This window comes from Ovis canadensis, chromosome 12 (assembly GCF_042477335.2).
Source record: "Ovis canadensis isolate MfBH-ARS-UI-01 breed Bighorn chromosome 12, ARS-UI_OviCan_v2, whole genome shotgun sequence".
NCBI classification, from domain to species: domain Eukaryota; kingdom Metazoa; phylum Chordata; class Mammalia; order Artiodactyla; family Bovidae; genus Ovis; species Ovis canadensis.
The window spans coordinates 71,974,476-71,995,114 of NC_091256.1; the positions used below are offsets into that span (position 1 = coordinate 71,974,476).

Sequence of the window (20,639 nt, forward strand, 5' to 3'; positions counted from 1 at the left end):
TCTGAGAAGCTGCGATTTTCAGACTTCCAGTTCATCCTTGTCACAACCCCAGCTAGTTTTTTTTTTTTTTTTTTCGGCCCAGGGTGAAATCCGCAGTCAGAGGCCCAATTAGCTTCTGAAGAAAGAGGGCGGGGGATGGGATTTGAGGGGAGACGAAGGGGCGGGAGGGGAGGTCTCCGCTGCGGATCTACTTTGGCTCCTCCCAGGTCCTGCAAGGCTCAAACTTCGCCACACAAAACATGGCGCCCTTGAGGGTCCTCTCCTCGTTTTATCTCACATTCGCCTCTTGGCCACACTCAACATGGCCCTAACCGAAGGTTGCATTCCTCTGGATCCGACACGGGACAGTTCTCGCGAGGTTTGCCCGGACCCTGGCTGCTCCCGCCCTGCCTCGCGCCGCCGCCACAGCCACTGCCGCCGGCGCCGCTCCTCCTCCGTGTCAGTTGTTGGGCTGTAATGGCGACTGGGCCGCCGCTGCCGAAGTGACTCCCGGGCGGGGGAGCCGGGCCAGACCTGCGCCAGAGGGAACTGCAGAGAGCCGCAGCTCAGGGGGTGGCTTGCTGTGGGGGAGGGGAGGCAGCCTTTCTGCCTCTCCTTCCTTCTCTGCAGACCGGCGGATCCCGGGAGCCGGTGCGAGGCGGGCAGCCGGTGCGTCCCCGGAGCGGGGAGGCCAGGCCGGGCAGCCCTGGGGCCGGTCGGGGCGGCGTCACTGCACCCTCCGCCAAGCCCCGCGGGATGCACCGTAGGGGCCGAGGGCGGAGGCGACACTCTCAGGTGAGCTGTGGGGGTACCTGGCTAGGACCGCGGATGCTCGCTGAGCTGCCTCTGTCCGCGGTCCCGGGTCCGCGGCGGCGGCGAGAGAGGCGGGGCGGGGCGCGGGGAGCCCTGGCCCAGCCTGGCGTCCCCCTGAAGGAGCCTCCCTGGGTCCTGAAGCTTTGCTAGGAGGGCCATTCTGAAACCTGGGTTTCAGGTCCCACCGGTGCCTGCAGTGGACGAGATTTCCTTCTTTACCTGGCAGTTCGTCCCCCCTCCCCCCCCGCCCCCCGCGCCCCTCCTCTCTTCTGCAAAAGATGTGAGATACCCTCTTGCCTTTGGTCTCCGGAGAAGTGTCCCTTCTTCATTCCGGGATCAGGCATATTTTGGGAAATTCCGGGGAACTGGCTACAGTGGCAAGGATGACTAGTTTCTGTTCCTTTTTGGTGGGAATGAACGTTCTCAAGTATAGGGAAAACTTTGATCTTCTGCTTCTCTGGCAGCTGCTGAATGTAGTCTATTCATTTATTCACAAGTGGTGGAGGGGGAGATTTAAAAAGCTTGTACGCTGTGTAAGTTGTCAGTAATCTCCCCCGCCCTCTTTTAAGTGTAGCCCAACACGCTAAATGACATTTAACTAATGTCACAAATATGGGTTGGATTTTGACTGGCTTTTCGGATAGGAAGTTTGCACATAGGTGTAGATTTTGGTGTGGTTTTGGTGTAGCAGCAAGTCCTCCATATAGGAAAAAAATGCGTTGTCAGGAATAGTGATCAGTATCCATGTCTGTACTCCACCTGTTTGTTTTGTTTTGATGGTGATCCTTGTTTTGAGTTTCGAAAAGTCGTTAATGGTTATGTTGCCATGTTAACGATACCTCCTCCAGCCCTGTCCTTTAAGGGTTTTAAAAGAATGGCTATTTTAGGCAAATCTAGTAGCTGGAAAGGTTTGTGGAAGCAATGATAAACCACTTTCCAAAAAACATTTTCGTAGTTTAAAATATTGTCTTTTAAACAAGGCACCGTGCTGCTGTTAATCATAACATGAGATTGTGACTTTGGTGGATTGTTAGGCCGGTGGTAGAAGTTGCCTTAAGCTCATGGGCATGTAATAATTAGTTTTGGTGTGCTAAATTGGCAGACTCCAGTGTAATAAATCTGAACTGTTGAACTGTCATTGCATTCAATTTAAGATACTTTAATCAGAAAAATAAACACAAAACTAGCATAGATTGTGTGTATGCTTAAATACATGTGTATCTTATCTTTGCTTAGTGACTAGCAGGGCATGTGTTTGTAATGATGGTTACTTATAATATGTAAAAAATTTCATACATATGTAGAAGAATTTCTCTGGTTCTCTAAGATATATTGGAGTATAGTGTTATGTAAGAGTGTTAATACTTGAACAACCAGCCTCCTGTTGGGTGATCAATGAATTATGAAGTTTAGAATTTTTTTCTAATGCTCTTAATTGCTAGTCTTTTGTCCATTTTATAACACTTTTACTGAGGAAAGGAAGATGAAGTCACTATCAAATAAATTTTGTTGTTAGTTAAATAGCTGTAAGTTACTGTTGGAGCAAAAAGAAGCTGCTGCTAAAATAAATTGCATCGTTTTTTTGGTGTGCTTCCACATAAATTATTTTATTTAGGCCTCATGGCAATTTTATGAGGTGCATTTGACAAATGTCTTCATTTTGCAGTTGTGGGAATTGACAGGGAATAAATAAATGAACAAGAAAGTTCATTTATTTATGTGAATGATGCTCTTATTTCCACAGATGATCAAAGGCTTTACAATTTTTATTTACTTTATTGAGGCTTGACATATTAGTTTCAGGTGTATAACAATGATTCGATCTTTGTATATATTGTGACGTGATCATAAATCTAGTTAACATCCGAGGATTAATATCACCTAAAATTGAATATTAATATAGATATTTCTGGGAGTTGTTTTCTTCTTACATCTAAAAAGTTATTTTTTCTTCCTTTTGGTAAGCCAGAAGTTCCTTATATTGATGACTGTCAGTTCTTTAAAAACATCAGTATTTTCATAGCATTAGGTTAATTAGTAACAAGCCATGAATTATTGTAGTGAATTGCTTTACTTCTATATGTACTTTTTGGTTGAACAATGTTCTTGAGAAATTGTAATTTGTCATCTTTCATTTTGTTTGGATACTGAGAGTTCTGTCATTTTTAGTATTTCACATAGTTTATATTTTTGTTTTGTTGAAACAAGTATTCAAGCCACAAGCAGCATAACTGAAAAGTATCGACATCTTGGTGATTTTATTATAGAATCGATGATTTAAAAAGTTAACTTGCCCCCTGTACTTGTGATTGCTAATTTTGCCTTGTGGGGCAAGTTGTGAAGTAATTTTCTTTATTGACTTTTTTTCCATGTCAATTTCTAATGTTACAAAATAGCCGCCTCCCAAACCTGAATTATCAAAAGACTGCATAGTTTTTGTGTGTGTGTTAATATTTTTTTGTTCGGTGAGCAAGTATAACTGCACATTTGCTAGTGGTTTCTTTGGGTTATTTGCCTTTCTCATCTAGTCTGTAAGTTCCATGATGGCAGAGATTGGCTATCAACTATTGTGCACCCAGTGCCTAGCACACAGAAAAATAGTCAATAAATATTGGCTGAATAAACTGACTAGAGAGTGGTGTTGGTATAGTATATAAACGAAGTAAAACACTAGATCATGGTTCCTAAGCACACAGCAGCTCTTCTTAGGGATATACTTCACAGGTAAATAAATTCAGCTTTGCTAGGTGGCAGGGGAATGACAGCCTTGGATTAAAAGATATTGGGAATAAGCCGCAGGTAGATCCTGAAAACTTTATTGACTATTTTAATGATTTGCCTAGATGTTCTGGCAATAGTTATTGTAATTTAAAGGAGATGGGAGCTTTAAGACCCTGACCTGTTACACTAGTACTGTACTTACAGGCTTTAATAACTTAAAGTCACTTCTTAATTACAGCATTGGGAGTTTTAAATCTTAAAGGCTAGCTAGTCCAATTCCCACGTTTTATACATAAGTAAATAGAGGATCATATAGAGGAAATATCTCACCCATAGTTGATTTCATAACTGAAGACTCCACTATGCAGACTCTACTACATTTGTTTAATATGAAGATACTTATCAAATCAGAGGGTAATTGTGATCAACCAGCAATCTCTTCTCTGTAAGAAGAAATTGTATAAGTATTAGTTAAAAACTCAAAAGAGGCCTCACTTTTCATGAATCAAAAATATTTTTTAACTTAAATATGAATCTCAACCCTCTTCTCTGTCATTGGGACTATAATGTGGTACATCTGTTTCTGGAAGGAAATTTGGCATTACCTATCAAAATTATAACGGCACATATTATTTGGTAGAGTCATTTCTTTTTTAGGAGTTTACAGAAATTTTAATACAGAAGCACAAGAACACATCTATAAGGATGATCATTTTAGTATTATTACAAATAGATGTCTATAACATTTATAAATAGCAAAAAAGCCCTAAATGTCCATTGGTAAGGGAATAGTTAAAATTATAGCATATTTATGCTGTGACGTATGATGCACTTGTTAACAGATTGAGGGAGAGCTATACTTACTTCATGAGAAGTAACTGAGTGTTTCTTTGAGCACAGGGACCATGCAGCCTATTTTCTGGGATCACATCCTAACCATTTATTAGCTGTGACCATTAGCAGGTTACTTAAACTCATCTGTAAAGTGGATATAATCATAGTTCTCACCTGCCAGAGCTGTTGTGAGAATTAAATGAGTTAATGTTTAAGCCCTAAGTAAGCACGGAGAGCCTGCCTGCCAATGCAGGAGACATAAAAGGCATGGGTTCGATCCCTGGGTCTGGAAGATCCTCTGGAGGAGGGCGGCATGGTAACCCACTCCAGTATTCTTTTCTGGAGAATCCCCATAAACAGAGGAGCCTGGCGGACCAGAGTCAGACATGACTGACGTGATTTAGCATGCATGCACACAAGCCCTACATAGGTATTTGGAATTATTGTTATGTTCTGACAGGGAAGAATGTTCATGATATAATATCGAGTGAAAAAAATTAGTTGCACTAACTGTGGAATGTGATTCAGTGTAAAAACAAAGACATAGGCAAAGAAATGTAGTTTGATTTTGTTTTGATTTTGTATGTGCATAGGAAAGGCTCTGTAAGGGATAGACATTAAACTATTAGCCGTGTTTATGACTGGGAGGAAAGGAAAGGAAAGTGAGGTTGCTCAGTCATGTCCGACTCTTTGTGACCCCATGGGCTGTAGCCTACCAGGCTCCTCTGTCCATGGGATTTTCCAGGCAATAGTACTGCAGTGGATTGCCATTTCCTTCTCCAGCGGATCTTCCTGACCCAGGGCTCGAACCCAGGTCTCCCGCATTGTGGACAGACACTTTACTATCTGAGCCACCAGGGAAGGCCTATGGCTGGGAGAGTAGGTGACTTTCTTTGTTTTTTTTTTTTTCCCTTTAGACATTTTTGTGTTGTTAATTGTAAGTTCCACTTTTTATCATTTTTTTTGAAACTTTTTTCTAAAATAATATTGAGGTAGAATTTTTCTCTATTATACAATCATATAAATGTATTTTTGAATATTACAGAGTTCATTCACAGAATATCACATGATTAGGTTCTATTTTAAAACTTTTATTAATGGAAAGTTAAAACTAATCTATGAAAATTTCTGGTGAGTGTATTTATTTTTCTTCTCGCCTTGTGACCTTACATATTATTTCTTAATTTACAAAGTAAGCACATAGACTGGATCAGTGTATTTTAAACCTTGGATCCCTAGGCCATGCTGTGATGCCGTGAGGTACCTGGGAGCACTATAGTAAACTTTCATGGGCACAGTGGGATGTTTCTAAATTCTTGAGGGAAACAGTTTCACTTGACAACTGTGGGTTCAGTTCAGTCACTCAGTCATGTCTGACTTTTTGCAACCCCATGGACTGCAGCATGCCAGGCCTCCCTGTCCATCACCAACTCTCAGAGTTTACTCAAACTCATGTCCATTGAGTCGATGGTACCATCCAACCATCTCTCCTCTGTCATCCCCTTCTCCTCCTGCCTTAAATCTTCCCCAGCATCAGGGTCTTTTCAAATGAGTCATCTCTTCACATCAGGTGGCCAAAGTATTGGAGTTTCAGCTTCAACATCAGTCCTTCCAATGAATATTCAGGACCGATTTCCCTTAGGATGCACTGGTTGGATCTCCTTGCAGTCCAAGGGACTCTTGAGTCTTCTCCAACACCACATTACAAAAGCATCAATTCTTCGGTGCTCAGCTTTCTTTATAGTCCAACTCTCACATCCATACATGACTACTGGAAAAACCATAGCCTTGACTAGATGGACCTTAGTCAGCAAAGTAATGTCTCTGCTTTTTAATATGCTGTCTAGGTTGGTCATAACTTTTCTTCCAAGGAGTAAGCGTCTTTTAATTTCATGGCTGCAGTCACCATCTGCAGTGATTTTGGAGCCCAGAAAAATAAAGTCTGCCACTGTTTCCACTGTTTCTCCATCTATTTGCCATGAAGTGATGGGACCAGATGCCATGATCTTAGTTTTCTGAATGTTGAGCTTTAAGCCAACTTTTTCAGTCTCCCCTTTCACTTTCATCAAGAGGCTCTTTAGTTCTTCTTCACTTTCTGCCATAAGGCTGGTATCATCTGCATATCTGAAGTTACTGATATTTCTCCTGGCAATCTTGATTCCAGCTTGTGCTTCATCCAGTCCAGTGTTTCTCATGATGTACTCTGCATAGAAGTTAAATAAGCACGGTGACTGTATACAGCCTTGACGTACTCCTTTTCCTATTTGGAACCAGTCTGTTGTTCCATGTCCAGTTCTAACTGTTGCTTCTTGACCTGCATATAGATTTCTCAAGAGGGAGGTCAGGGGGTCTGGTATTCCCATCTCGTTCAGAGTTTTCCACAGTTTATTGTGATCCACACAGTCAAAGGCTTTGGCATAGTCAATAAAGCAGAAACAGATTTTTTTCTGGAACTCTGTTACTTTTTTGATGATCCAGCAGATGTTGGCAGTTTGATCTCTGGTTCCTCTGTCCTTTCTAAAACCAGCTTGAACATCTGGAAGTTCACGGTTCACATATTGTTGAAACTTGGCTTGGAGAATTTTGAGCATTACTTTGCTAGCATGTGAGATGAGTGCAGTTGTGTGATAGTTTGAGCATTCTTTGGCATTGCCTTTCTTTGGAATTGGAATGAAAACTGACCTTTTCCAGTCCTGTGGCCACTGTTGAGTTTTCCAAATTTGCTGGCATATTGAGTGCAGTGCTTTCACACCATCATCTTTGGAATATTTGGCATCTGTGAGCCCTTGATCAAACTACTAGTTTGAGATACTGTGCTTGAGGTTGTGTTCCTTTCTTTGGGAGTCTTTTGAAGACAGTGTGTCTTCAGAAAGCTAGAGGAAACTCAAACAGGGGCTCTGTATCAATCTAGAAGGGTAGGATAGGGAGGGGAAATGAGAGGGAGGTTCAAAAGGGAGGGGATATATGTATACCTATGGCTGATTCATGTTGAGGTTTGACAGAAAACAACAAAATTCTGTAAAGCAATTATCCTTCAATTAAAAAATAAATAAAAAAAAGAAAGCTAGGTTTTGGTGCTGGTTGTGATTAAAGGAAAGTTCTGTGCAGAAATCAGTGTGAAACAGTAAATCAAAGTGCCTGTATCGAAAGTGATTTCAAGGTTTGAAAAATTATGTATTATCTATTAGGTGCACATGTCCCACTAATAGGTAATTGTGGTTATTTAGTAATTAAAATATTTCTTTTAATTTGATATGTATTTTTCAATCACTACTAAGTTGTTAGGCTATAAATACTTAATAGGTTGTATGGACCTAAGTGCCTAACAAATGGGATTATTTCCATTAAATATTTTTTTAGCCTATGAGCACTGTGAAAAATAACTGATACATTAAAGATTCTGTGAACTGAGAAAGCTTGGGAACCTCATGAACTCTTTGACTGGGACACCCACAGTATAAAATAGATTTTCCATGGGAACATAATACATATAGCTACATATATATTTTTATGTAAAATGAAATGGAAGCTTCACTTTAAAAATCCAATACACTCTGATATTTCAGTTTAGTTTTATTTGGTTTCAGTAAAAAAATTCAAGCTTCAACCCACCAGGTTGATTTCGTTTTGATCTGCTAATGGTTCCATTACTGCATATTTGAAAAACATGAGGCTAGGTGACTCCTCACTTCCAACTCTAATATGCTGTGTTCTCTGTAATTAGTTATAAATGGAGTTGGACTACACTTCCATAGATACATCTCTGAAAATCTGTGTAGATTCCTCAATTTCTGGTTGAAATGATGGAACATTTAAATTCTGTAGAGAAATAATGATGTAAAGAAGATCTTGTTATAGATGGAAGGATATTTTTGCAACCAGAAGAATTGGATTTATCTTTGATAAGTTTGGGGTTAAGTGATTTTTTAAAAAAATAACCAATTAAATTTTTTGTTGTTGTAAGTGGACTTTTTAAAAACTAGATTTAAAAATCATGCATGAGTAATAATAGCACTGGGTTCATTTATATTAACAGGCTTCATGATTTTCATGTCTAAATTTATAAGAGTATTTTATTTTAATTTAGTTTGGGGCTTATTTTAAAATATAAAATATATCTGTATAACTACTATTTTATAATCCTTATTTTTTTAATATATTACCACAAGAGAAATTTTTTGCTTTCCAGTGGTTAACCTCTTCATATCATATGAAATACCTTTGGGTTTTTTTGTTTTTGTTTCTTTTGCCCTGTTTGCATTTACGAATTGGATTCTGATACTTATCAGTGGGGCCATCATTCAGCAGAGAGGTCTGGGGCACCTAGTATGTGCTGTGTACTGTGCATGGACTAGGGATATAAAGAAGACTAAAACATCATCCCCACAGTCCCATGTAAAAGACAGATATGTAAATAATAGTATGGGAGTAGGGAGGTAAGAAGAAAGGTAAAGTGCTATAGATCCACAAAATGGGGGCGACTGCACAGTGTCAAGGAGTCAGAGGCTTCCAATGAAATAAAAAATTGTTGTATTTGTTTCCTTCAGTTCAGTTCAGTTCAGTCGCTCAGTCGTGTCCAACTCTTTGCGACCCCATGAATTGCAGCATGCCAGGCCTCCCTGTCCATCACCATCTCCCGGAGTTCACTCAGACTCACGTCCATCGAGTCCATGATGCCATCCAGCCATCTCATCCTCGGTCGTCCCCTTCTCCTTTAGCATCATTCCTTCCAAAGAAATCCCAGGGTTGATCTCCTTCAGAATGGACTGGTTGGATCTCCTCGCAGTCCAAGGGACTCTCAAGAGTCTTCTCCAACACCACAGTTCAAAAAAGCATCGATTCTTTGGCGCTCAGCCTTCTTCACAGTCCAACTCTCACATCCATACATGACTACTGGAAAAACCATAGCCTTGACTAGACGGACCTTAGTCAGCAAAGTAATGTCTCTGCTTTTGAATATACTATCTAGGTTGGTCATAACTTTTCTTCCAAGGAGTAAGCGTCTTTTAATTTCATGGCTGCAGTCACCATCTGCAGTGATTTTGGAGCCCCAAAACTAAAGTCTGACACTGTTTCCACTGTTTCCCCATCTATTTGCCATGAAGTGATGGGACCAGATGCCATGATCTTCGTTTTCTGAATGTTTAGCTTTAAGCCAACTTTTTTACTCTCCTCTTTCACTTTCATCAAGAGGCTTTTTAGCTCCTCTTCACTTTCTGCCATAAGGGTGGTGTCATCTGCGTATCTGAGGTTATTGATATTTCTCCCAGCAGTCTTGATTCCAGCTTGTGTTTCTTCCAGTCCAGCATTTCTCATGATGTACTCTGCATAGAAGTTAAATAAGCAGGGTGACAATATACAGCCTTGACGTACTCCTTTTCCTATTTGGAACCAGTCTGTTGGTCCATGTCCAGTTCTAACTGTTGCTTCCTGACCTGCATACAGATTTCTCAAGAGGCAGGTTAGGTGGTCTGGTATTCCCATCTCTTTCAGAATTTTCCACATTTTATTGTGATCCACACAGTCAAAGGCTTTGGCATAGTCAATAAAGCAGAAATAGATGTTTTCCTGGAACTCTCTTGCTTTTTCAGTGATCCAGCGGATGTTGGCAATTTGATCTCTGGTTCCTCTGTCCTTTCTAAAACCAGCTTGAACATCAGGGAGTTCACGGTTCACATATTGTTGAAACTTGGCTTGGAGAATTTTGAGCATTACTTTGCTAGCATGTGAGATGAGTGCAATTGTGCCGTAGTTCGAGCATTCTTTTGCATTGCCTTTCTTTGGGATTGGAATGAAAACTGACCTTTTCCAGTCCTGTGGCCACTGAGTTTTCCAAATTTGCTGGCATATTGAGTGCAGCACTTTCACAGCATCATCTTTCAGGATTTGAAAGAGCTCAACTGGAATTCCATCACCTCTACTAGCTTTGTTTCCTTAATGGCCTCTAAATTAGCTAAATTATTGAATGTTAAAGAAAACTTCTGAAAATTATTTTTCCTTGCTTGTTTCCTCACAAGGTGATAAATGTAATCCTTACCCAGCCTTCTATACTCCAGAGGCCAGACTGCTTTAACAAATTCAAAAGCATATCCACTGGAAAATCTGCTTTCTTGCTCAGATTCTCACTCCTTCTCCGCATAGTTAACCAGTGTTAACGGTTTCGTCTGTATTAGGGAAGCTTTTGTAGTGAACATTTCATACTTCAGGGGAAAAAAAAAATCCTGACTTGTACCATAAGACACTTTTATAGGATATATTCCTTGAAATCAATTTAGAGGAGTAAGTATTCAGAATGGATAACTAGATAGTAGGTGGAACAAAATATAGGTTCCTATTTTGGGTTTTAAAAATAAAAGACTAGGAGTACCTTTAGTTAGGCTCTGGTTTAGCTCTTCATTTCATATCAGTGGAGGACATTGCATTCTTTGCAATCCTTATCCAGCCTCTTATACTCCAGAGGCCAAACTGGTACCAAATATTACAGGTTTTTTTGGATTTCCTGGATTATAGGCAGTCATTCTTCATTTGTAAAAGTGGTTGTTGAGGTTTGTGTATTATACGTGAGAAGAAAGTGAAAGTGAAGTCAGTCAGTCGTGTGTGACTCTTTGTGACCCGGTGGACTGTAGCCTACCAAGCTCCTCTGTCCATGGGATTCTCCAGGCAAGAATACTGGAGTGGGTTGCCATTTCCTTCTCCAGGGGATCTTCTGACCCAGGGATCGAACCAGGGTTTCCTGCATTGGAGGTGGACGCTTTAACCTCTGAGCCACCAGGGAAGCCTGTACGTGAGAAGAGGTAAGGCTAATTCTCAGATCTCAAACGGTAAAAGCATCTGCCTACAATGCGGGAGACCCGGGTTCGATCCCTGGCTTAGGAAGATCCCCTGGAGAAGGAAATGGCACCCCACTCCAGTATTCTTGCCTGGAAAATTCCATGGACAGAAGAGCCTGGCAGGCTACAGTACATGGGGTTGCAAAGAGTCAGACATGACTGAGCGACTTCACTTCATTAGGGGAGTATTGGTTACTCTGAGAATTTACATGGAACAGTATAGGTCTGATTTAGAGCTGGAATGTTTTCCACTCTTCCTAGCCTGGTCCTTACTAAATTTGTCCACTTTGAGACTAGATAGTATGATTATTGCAGGGTTGGTTTTCTCAACCTTTCAGGCAGGGATGGTTGTTAATAGGGTCTGATAAAGATGAGAGAACTGAAGCAAAGGTATGGAAAGTACTCCTTGAGAGAGCCAGAACAAAGTCACATCTTTCATCTTTTATCCCCAGTACCTGGCACATAGTTGGTGCTCAGTAAAAATGAATGAGTCTATGTGACTGAATGAGAGTGCTGTCAGTAAATGTGAAAGGAAAATTTGCCGATAGAAGATACTTGAGAATTGGCTGTTTCAAAGTGTCATATCTTATTTGTATATACATATGATAAGTATACCCACTCCAGTGTTCTTGCCTGGAGAATCCCAGGCATGGGGGAGCCTGGTGGGCTGCCGTCTATGGGGTCACACAGAGTTGGACACGACTGAAGTGACTTAGCAGCAGCACCATGATAAGTATCAGAGAAGGCAATGGCACCTCACTCCAGTACTCTTGCCTGGAAAATCCCATGGATGGAGGAGCCTGGTGCACTGCAGTCCATGGGGTTTCTAAGAGTAGGACACGACTGAATGACTTCACTTTCACTTTTCGCTTTCATGCACCGGAGAAGGAAATGGCAACCCACTCCAGTGTTCTTGCCTGGAGAATCCCAGGGACGGCGGAGCCTGGTGGGCTGCTGTCTATGGGGTCGCACAGAGTCAGACACGACTGAAGCGACTTAGCAGCAGCAGCAGCAGCATGATAAGTATGGGCTCCCCAGGTAGCACTAGTGGTAGAGAGTCTACCTGCCAGTGCAGGAGATGTAAGAGACGTGGGTTTGGTCCCTGGGTTGGGAAGATCCTGTGGAGGAGGGCCTGGCAGTCTGCTCCAGTATTCCTGCCTGGAGAATCCCTTGGACAGAGAAGCCTGGTAGGCTTCAGTCCATAGGGTTGCAAAGAGTCGGACGTGACTGAAGCAACTTAGCACTCATGTACTCATGATAGGTACAGATCAGTGTTTCTCATACCTCTTGGTGTCAAGAAGACATGTTATACTCTTGAGTTATTGAAAATTCAAAGAGCTTTTATGTGGACTGTATATACTGATATATATTGTATTAGAAATTTAAACATTTATTTATTTAAAATAGCCATAAACTCATAACATATTGGGCCTCCCTGGTGGCTCAGATGGTAAAGAATCTGCCTGCAATGCAGGAGTCTCTGGTTCAGTCCCTGAGTTGGGAAGATCCCCTGGAGAAGGGAATATTAATACAAATAGTTTTAAACTAAACAATAGCTATATTTTCCAAAACAAAAAAAAATTAGTGAGAAAGTGGCATTGTTTGGCAGTTTCCAAATCTTTTTAATGCTTGATCTAATAGAAGGCATCTGGATTCTCATATCTGCTTCTGTATTCAGTCTGTGTGATATATGTCATGGAACCTTCGGGAAACTCCACTACATGCACTCTAATGAGAGTGAAAAAGACAAATAAAGTCTTCATGTTATTATGGAAATAATTATGACTTTAAAGACACCCTCAAAATGGTCTCATAGACCCTCAGAGATGCCTGGACCATACTCTGAGAGCTGGTGGAATAGATGATAAATTCAAAGGGTCTTAGAGGTCATATAGTATAATTATTGACTTCTTGTGGCTATTTCTTGCTTGTGCAACTGGAGTGTGATAGGAAATACCTCTTTTGTTTTTTGGGAATAATCATGAGTTGGATTTTGGAGATGATGAGTGTGATGTGCTTTGAGATTTCTAAATAAGCAGTTGGTTATATGGGTTAGGCTATCAGAGATAAGATCTGACCATAGTTTCTTTTTTTTTTTTTTTTTTATTTTTTTTTTTTTAATTTTATTTTTTTTTTTAAATTTTAAAATCTTTAATTCTTACATGCGTTCCCAAACATGACCCCCCCTCCCACCTCCCTCCCCACAACATCTCTCTGGGTCATCCCCATGTACCAGCCCCAAGCATGCTGCACCCTACGTCAGACATGGACTGGCGATTCAATTCTTACATGATAGTATACGTGTTAGAATAACATAGGTTCTGTATCACTGTATTGTACTTGGTCTTATTACAGTACTGTAAACTTAATTTTCAGAAAACTTGAGAATACTTTTGTTATTTATTTGACTGAGGAGTTGTAGTGTAAATTTTACAGTGAGTTTAACTGCCGTCTTACAGAGAAACAAGTTGTTTTGTGTAAAAGTCAAAGCATAAATGAACAGTACTGCTTTGTTCAGACTAAAGTCAGATATCACGAGAACTAAAAAAGAAACTATTTGGCAGTTTACTCTATATGCATCAAGTAAAATATCAATGAGAGCGCCGAACAATGGACTCAAAAATAAAAATGGCAAGTGTGTGTGGGGAAGGAGAGGGCTGCAGAAGCAGCGGAGTAGTGGTGGGGAAGGGACTGACAGCTAACTTCCAAACCAAAGCTCAGGGTGAGACTAAGTTGCCAGTAGAAAATGGAAACACAGTTTCAAAAAAGCTGTGACAAATGGTATAAAAAGAATCTAGTTAAAAGTGATATAAATAAAAAGCAGGAAAACCTATAAATCAAATAAGACTGCAACGAAAAAACTATTTGCTTGATAACAATCATAATCTAAGGCCAACAAGGGGTTCATACTTCATGAATCACCAAAATATTGACCTCATAAGAGAAGTAAGTGCAGTCTCAGAGAAGACCAACCAGAGCTGAGAAATTTAAAGGAATTATATTTACGTTTTATCTTTCCCTCTTACTATGCAGGCTAAGAGTTCATAAATAGGGAGAGTGGAAAAAAAAGAAAAAGTAACTTTTAGAGGAAAGGGACCGTTAGAATACTTCATCTGTTTTAACATTTCCTCACTCCAGGTTCTCTCAAGAAACTTGGTAACCATCAATTATATTTTCTCCCATATGTATCTCTAGCCACCTTTTCTCTCTGAGATTCTTCTTGCCAGCATTTATACTCAACCAAATCTTACTTAAACACAAAAATCCCTCAACACAACACCGTCCTCCATTACTGCTGCTTTTTCCTTTACAGACTTCTCAAAAGAGCCGAATACGTTTTCTATCAGTGTTAGAAGATACTTTTCAGTTCCTCTCCAGGCGGTTCCAGTGAACTTGCTACCCCTATTTCTCCACATTTAGCTCTCAGTAAAATCACCAAAGATCTCTTTATCTGTAAACCTCATGAGCATTATCAGATAACAAACTCTCAACCTGCTCGGCCTTTTGGCAGCATCCATCTCATCTGACTACTCTCTTGACATATTCTCTTTGCTTTGACTTCTGTACACTATACTCTGATTTTCTACCTCCACTCTACTCCCCTTTCTCGGTCTCCTTTGCTAGCTAGTCCTTGTCTTCAAATCTTGAGATGTAAGAGAGTTTGACCTTGGGTTCTTTTCTTCTCTAGTACTGTGTTTTCTCCTTGGATGACCTATCCTGTGCCCAAAGCTACCGTCTGTATGCCAGTGACTGCCATTATATGAATGACCATTAGTGGCTTTCAGAGGTTTGAGAGAGGAAGAGATCTAGATTTAATTTCCAGTTCTGTCTTTTATTAGCTGAATGACCTTGGACTAGTTCCGTTGTCTGATACTATTTCTTCATCAGTACAGTGAGTATAGGGATAGTTGCCTCATGAGATTGGAAATAATGTATGGAAAGCAATGTGCTCCCTTGGCCCACATAGAAGAAACACGGACTGTATTAGCTATGGTTATTCCCTACCCAGTGCCCTCACGTTCATCGCCACAGTGTTGGAGGTCTGTGATTGTGCTTCCTGGTTTAAAATGATTGTTGTTGTCAGGTGTTCTGGAACTTCAGGAGAGAGATGCTGTCAGCTGGTTGGGGAATAGGATTAGTTCTCTCCACTGATACTCATCTTTATGGGATCAACAGTGTTTTGGGGCTTCAGGCTTCAAAGAGTAGATTGAAGATGATTCTAGAGCTGTAGTTCTCAAAGCTCATATATATTGGGATTTCGGTAGACCTTTAAAAATACAGGTTTTTTACTTCTTCTCATATCCACTGTGGAGAAGGCAATGGCACCCCATTCCAGTGTTCTTGCCTGGAGAATCCCAGGGACGGGGGAGCCTCATGGGCTGCCGTCGGTGGGGTTGCACTGAGTCGGACACGACTGAAGCAACTTGGCAGCAGCAGCAGATCCACTGATTCAGAATCCCTTGGGAGTAGAGCCTTGGCATCTGTTTTTAATGTGTTATCCAGGTGATCTCTCCTCTAGAACTGCTTGAGGAAGTATTCTCAAGAGACAGGAACTCTGCAGCTCCTTGGTGGAAGGCATTGCCTGGCTGCTCAGAATCTTACTTATAGTGGTAATGATTGGGAATGTAGAATTTTTGTTATTGGGTTTCAGTATACATCAGTACTTTGGCCACCTCATGCGAAGAGTTGACTCATTGGAAAAGACTCTGATGCTGGGAGGGATTGGGGGCAGGAGGAGAAGGGGACGACCGAGGATGAGATGGCTGGATGGCATCACGGACTCGATGGACGCGAGTCTGAGTGAACTCCGGGAGATGGTGATGGACAGGGAGGCCTGGCGTGCTGCGATTCATGGGGTCGCACAGAGTCGGACACGACTGGGCGACTGAACTGAACTGATACATCAGAGTTCATATCTGCTGAGGATATACTTTCGAGAACATCATGATACTTCCAGAATCAGGAAATTTGATTGCTAACAGACATGGAATTCTTTTTTTTTTTAATTAAATAATTCATTTTTTATTTATTTTTGACTGTGCTAGACCTTTGCTGCTCTGCATAGGCCTTCTCCAGCTATGGTGAGCACAGGCACCCATTGCCCACCCCCTGCCCCCCAGCTATGGAGTAAAGGCGCAGGGGCACATGGACCTCAGTAGTTGTAGCGTATGGGCTCAGTAGTTGCGGCCCTCAGGCTCAGCAGTCATGGTGTATGGGCCCAGTTGCTCTGTGGCACGTAGAATCCTCCCGGACCAGCGATCAAACCCATGTCCCGTTCATTGGCAGGCGGATTCTCATTCACTGTGCCACCAGGGAAGTCCCAGACACGGAATTCTCAACAAGGCAGGTGTGTTTGCCAAATTCTAACCTGACAGTTTGCAATGATGTGTGAATGTTCAGTTGCCAAGTCATGTCTGACCCCATGGACTGCAGCCTGTCAGGCTCCTCTGTCCAGTATTCCAGGGAAGAATATTAGAGTGGGTTGCCATTTCCTCCTCCAGGGGATCTTCCCAACTCAGGGATCAAACCTGTGTCTCCTACCCCTCCTGCATTGACAGGTGAATTTTTTACCACTGTTCCGCTTGGGAAGCCCTCTAGTGATACCCTTCTAGTAATTCCCACAAAGTATCTGTTCAGCTAGGGCCATACCATTCCCCTCCAAAAGACACTGAAGATTTTTCTCTGGGTGAGTAGCTGGGAGAAATGTCTTCCTTTTCTGAGTAGTTTCTGCTGTTCAGTGAATCTTGATTACAGTGTATAAGTGAAGTGAGAGTCACTCAGTTGTGTCCGACTCTTTGTGACTCCATGGAGTATATCGTTCATGGAATTCTTCAGGCCAGAGAGGGTGTGGAGAAAAGGGAACCCTCCTACACTGTTGGTGGGAATGCAAACTAGTACAGCCACTATGGAGAACAGTGTGGAGATTCCTTAAAAAATTGCAAATAGAACTACCTTATGACCCAGCAATCCCACTGCTGGGCATACACACTGAGGAAACCAGAATTGAAAGAGACACATGTACCCCAATGTTCATCGCAGCACTGTTTATAATAGCCAGGACATGGAAACAACCTAGATGTCCATCAGCAGATGAATGGATAAGAAAGCTGTGGTACATATACACAATGGAGTATTACTCAGCTGTTAAAAAGAATTCATTTGAATCAGTTCTGATGAGATGGATGAAACTGGAGCCGATTATACAGAGTGAAGTAAGCCAGAAAGAAAAACACCAATACAGTATACTAACACATATATATGGAATTTAGGAAGATGGCAATGACGACCCTGTATGCAAGACAGGGAAAGAGACACAGATGTGTATAACGGACTTTTGGACTCAGAGGGAGAGGGAGAGGGTGGGATGATTTGGGAGAATGACATTCTAACACGTATACTATCATGTGAATTGAATCCCCAGTCTATGTCTGACGCAGGATGCAGCATGCTTGGGGCTGGTGCATGGGGATGACCCAGAAAGATGTTATGGGGAGGGAGGTGGGAGGGGGGCTCATGTTTGGGAATGCATGTAAGAATTAAAGATTTTAAAATTTAAAAAATAAAAAACTAAAAAAAAAAAAAAAAGAAGAATTCTTCAGGCCAGAATACTGGAGTTGGTAGTTGTTCCCTTCTCCAGGGGAATCTTTCTAACCCAGGTCTCCCGCACCGCAGGCGGATTCTTTACCAGCTGAGCCACCAGGGAAGCCCAAGAATATTGGAGTGAGTAGCCTATTCCTTCTCCAGCAGATCTTCCCAACCCAGGGAATCAAACTAGAGTCTCCTGCATCTCAGGTGGATTCTTTACCAGCTGAGCTACAGGATTTATTTCTCTAGTTTAACTGCTCATTACCTTGTACATGTCTAGAGAGTGAATAAATGAACCTCACATACAGTTTATATAGTTCTTGTACTGTTTTTTGACCTAATTGTAATAAGGCCTTTACTTGATTACAGCCCGAGCAATAACATTGTCTTTTGCTCCAGTCTTCTGATTCATTGTACATTAATGATGGATGATGTATTTTTACCAAATGACTCCCCATTTTTTCCATGGTGTTGTACGTTTAACTTATTAAATGGTTACCTGTAGACCTCTTCTTTGCCCTGCTATCAGTATCAGCAAGGTCAGTTATACTTTGTGTATGTGTGCCTTAGTTTATTTTGCCACATATTCTTATAGGCTACTTTCATTCATACAATAGTGTATGAATTCCATTCCTTTGTTTCCCATTTCTTTTTTTTTCCCGACTGGCTTAGTGGCCTAGTGATGTAGGTTAATTCTGTTCCTCTTTCTTTCTTATGAGTAGTTTTCTAGCCTGGCTTTCTTTTTTTTTGGCCATGCCTCGTAACTTTTGGGATCTTAGTTCTCTGACCAGAGAGTGAAACCAGGCCCTTTACAGTGAGAATGTGGAGTCCTAATCTCTGGACCTGCCAGGGAATTCTCAGCCTGGTTTTTCATCCACCTCTTCTGCTTCTGTGATCATGTTGCTTGTCACTTCTAATGATCTACTTCACTCCCTTTCCTATACATCCTTTCACTGGCAGCTCGCTCTTTGATTCCTTTTTATTTTTTCCTGTTTCTGTTTGTTTATATGTATGTCTCTCTCACTGAATTGTGAACATTTTCAGTTCAGTTCAGTTGCTCAGTCGTGTCCGACTCTTTGCAACACCATGAACCACAGCATGCCAGGCCTCCCTGTCCATCACCAGCTCCCAGAGTTTACCCAAACTCATGTCCATTGAGTCGGTGATGCCATCTAACCATCTCATCCTCTGTCGTCCCCTTCTCCTCTTGCCTTCAATCTTTCCCAACATCAGGGTCTTTTCAAATGAGTCAGCTCTTCGCATCAGGTGGCCAAAGTATTGGAGTTTCAGCTTCAGCATCAGTCCTTCCAATGAACACTCAGGAGCGATTTCCTTTAGGATAGACTGATTGGATCTCCTTGCAGTCCAAGGGACTCTCAAGAGTCTTCTCCAGCACCACAGTTCAAAAGCATCAATTCTTTGGTGCTCAGCCCTCTTTATAGTCCAACTTTCACATCCATATTGACCACTTTAAAACCATAGCCTTGCCTAGATGGAACTTTGCTGTTAAAGTAATGTCTCTGCTTTTTAATATGCTGTCTAGGTTGGTCATAACTTTTCTTCCAAGGAGTAAGCGTCTTTTAATTTCATGGCTGCAATCACCATCTGGAGTGATTCTGGAGCCCTCCGAAATAAAGTCAGCCACTGTTTCCACTGTTTCCTCATCTGTTTGCTATGAACTGATGGGACTGGAAGCCATGATCTTAGTTTTCTGAATGTTGAGCTTTAAGCCAACTTTTTCACTCTCCTCTTTCACTTTCATCAAGAGGCTCTTTAGTTCTTCTTCACTTTCTGCCATAAGGGTGGTGTCATCTGCATATCTGAGGTTATTGATATTTCTCCTAGCAATCTTGATTCCAGCTTGAGCTTCCTCCAGCTCAGCGTTTCTCATGATGTACTCTGCATAGAAGTTAAATAAGCAGGGTGGCAATATACAGCCTTGACGTACTCCTTTCCTATTTGGAACCAGTCTGTTGTTCCATGTCCAGTTCTAACTGTTGCTTTCTGACTTGCATACAGGTTTCTCAAGAGGCAGGTCAGGTGGCCTGGTATTCCCATCTCTTTCAGAATTTTCCACAGTTTATTGTGATCCACACAGTCAAAGACTTTGACATGTTCAATAAAGCAGAAATAGATGTTTTCCTGGAACTCTCTTGCTTTTTCAGTGATCCAGCGGATGTTGGCAATTTGATCTCTGGTTCTTCTGCCTTTTCTAAAACCAGCTTGAACATCTGGAAGTTCACAGTTCGTGTATTGCTGAAGCCTGGCTTGGAGAATTTTGAGCATTACTTTACTAGCGTGTGAGATGAGTGCAATTGTGTGGTAGTTTGAGCATTCTTTTGCATTGCCTTTCTTTGGGATTGGAATGAAAACTGACCTTTTCCAGTCCTGTGGCCACTGCTGAGTTTTCCAAATTTGCTGGCATACTGAGTGCAACACTTTCACAGCATCATCTTTCAGGATTTGAAACAGCTCAACTGGAATTCCATCACCTCCACTAGCTTTGTTTGTACTGATGCTTGCTTTCTAAAGCCGACTGACTTCACATTCCAGGATGTCTGGCTCTAGGTGAGTGATAACACCATTGTGATTATCTGAGTCATGAAGATCTTTTTTGTATAGTTCTGTGTATTCTTGCCACTTCTTCTTAATATCTTCTGCTTCTGTTAGGTCCAGACCATTTCTGTCTTTTATTGAGCTCATCTTTGCACGAAATGTTCCCTCGGTATCTCTGATTTTCTTGAAGAGATCTCTGGTCTTTCCCATTCTGTTGTTTTTTTCTATTTCTTTGCACTGATCATTGAGGAAGACTTTCTTATCTCTCCTTGCTGTTCTTTGGAACTCTGCATTCAAATGGGTATGTCTTTCCTTTTCTCC

General features: G+C 41.5%; 1 protein-coding gene across 9 annotated transcripts in view; it reads left to right on the forward strand.

The window, feature by feature from the left end:
* Positions 1 to 204: 204 nt before the first annotated feature.
* The window catches only part of CEP350 (centrosomal protein 350), a 156,372-nt gene continuing 135,937 nt past the window's right edge, over positions 205 to 20,639 (forward strand). For 6 of the 9 annotated variants that reach the window (XM_069546188.1, XM_069546190.1, XM_069546194.1 and 3 more), the window contains exon 1: positions 228 to 774. The gene's annotated coding sequence lies outside the window, so the exon portion shown is untranslated. Of the gene's footprint in view, positions 775 to 20,639 lie in introns of all 9 variants that reach the window. The other 3 variants (XM_069546189.1, XM_069546196.1, XM_069546193.1) reach the window with 2 other exon arrangements.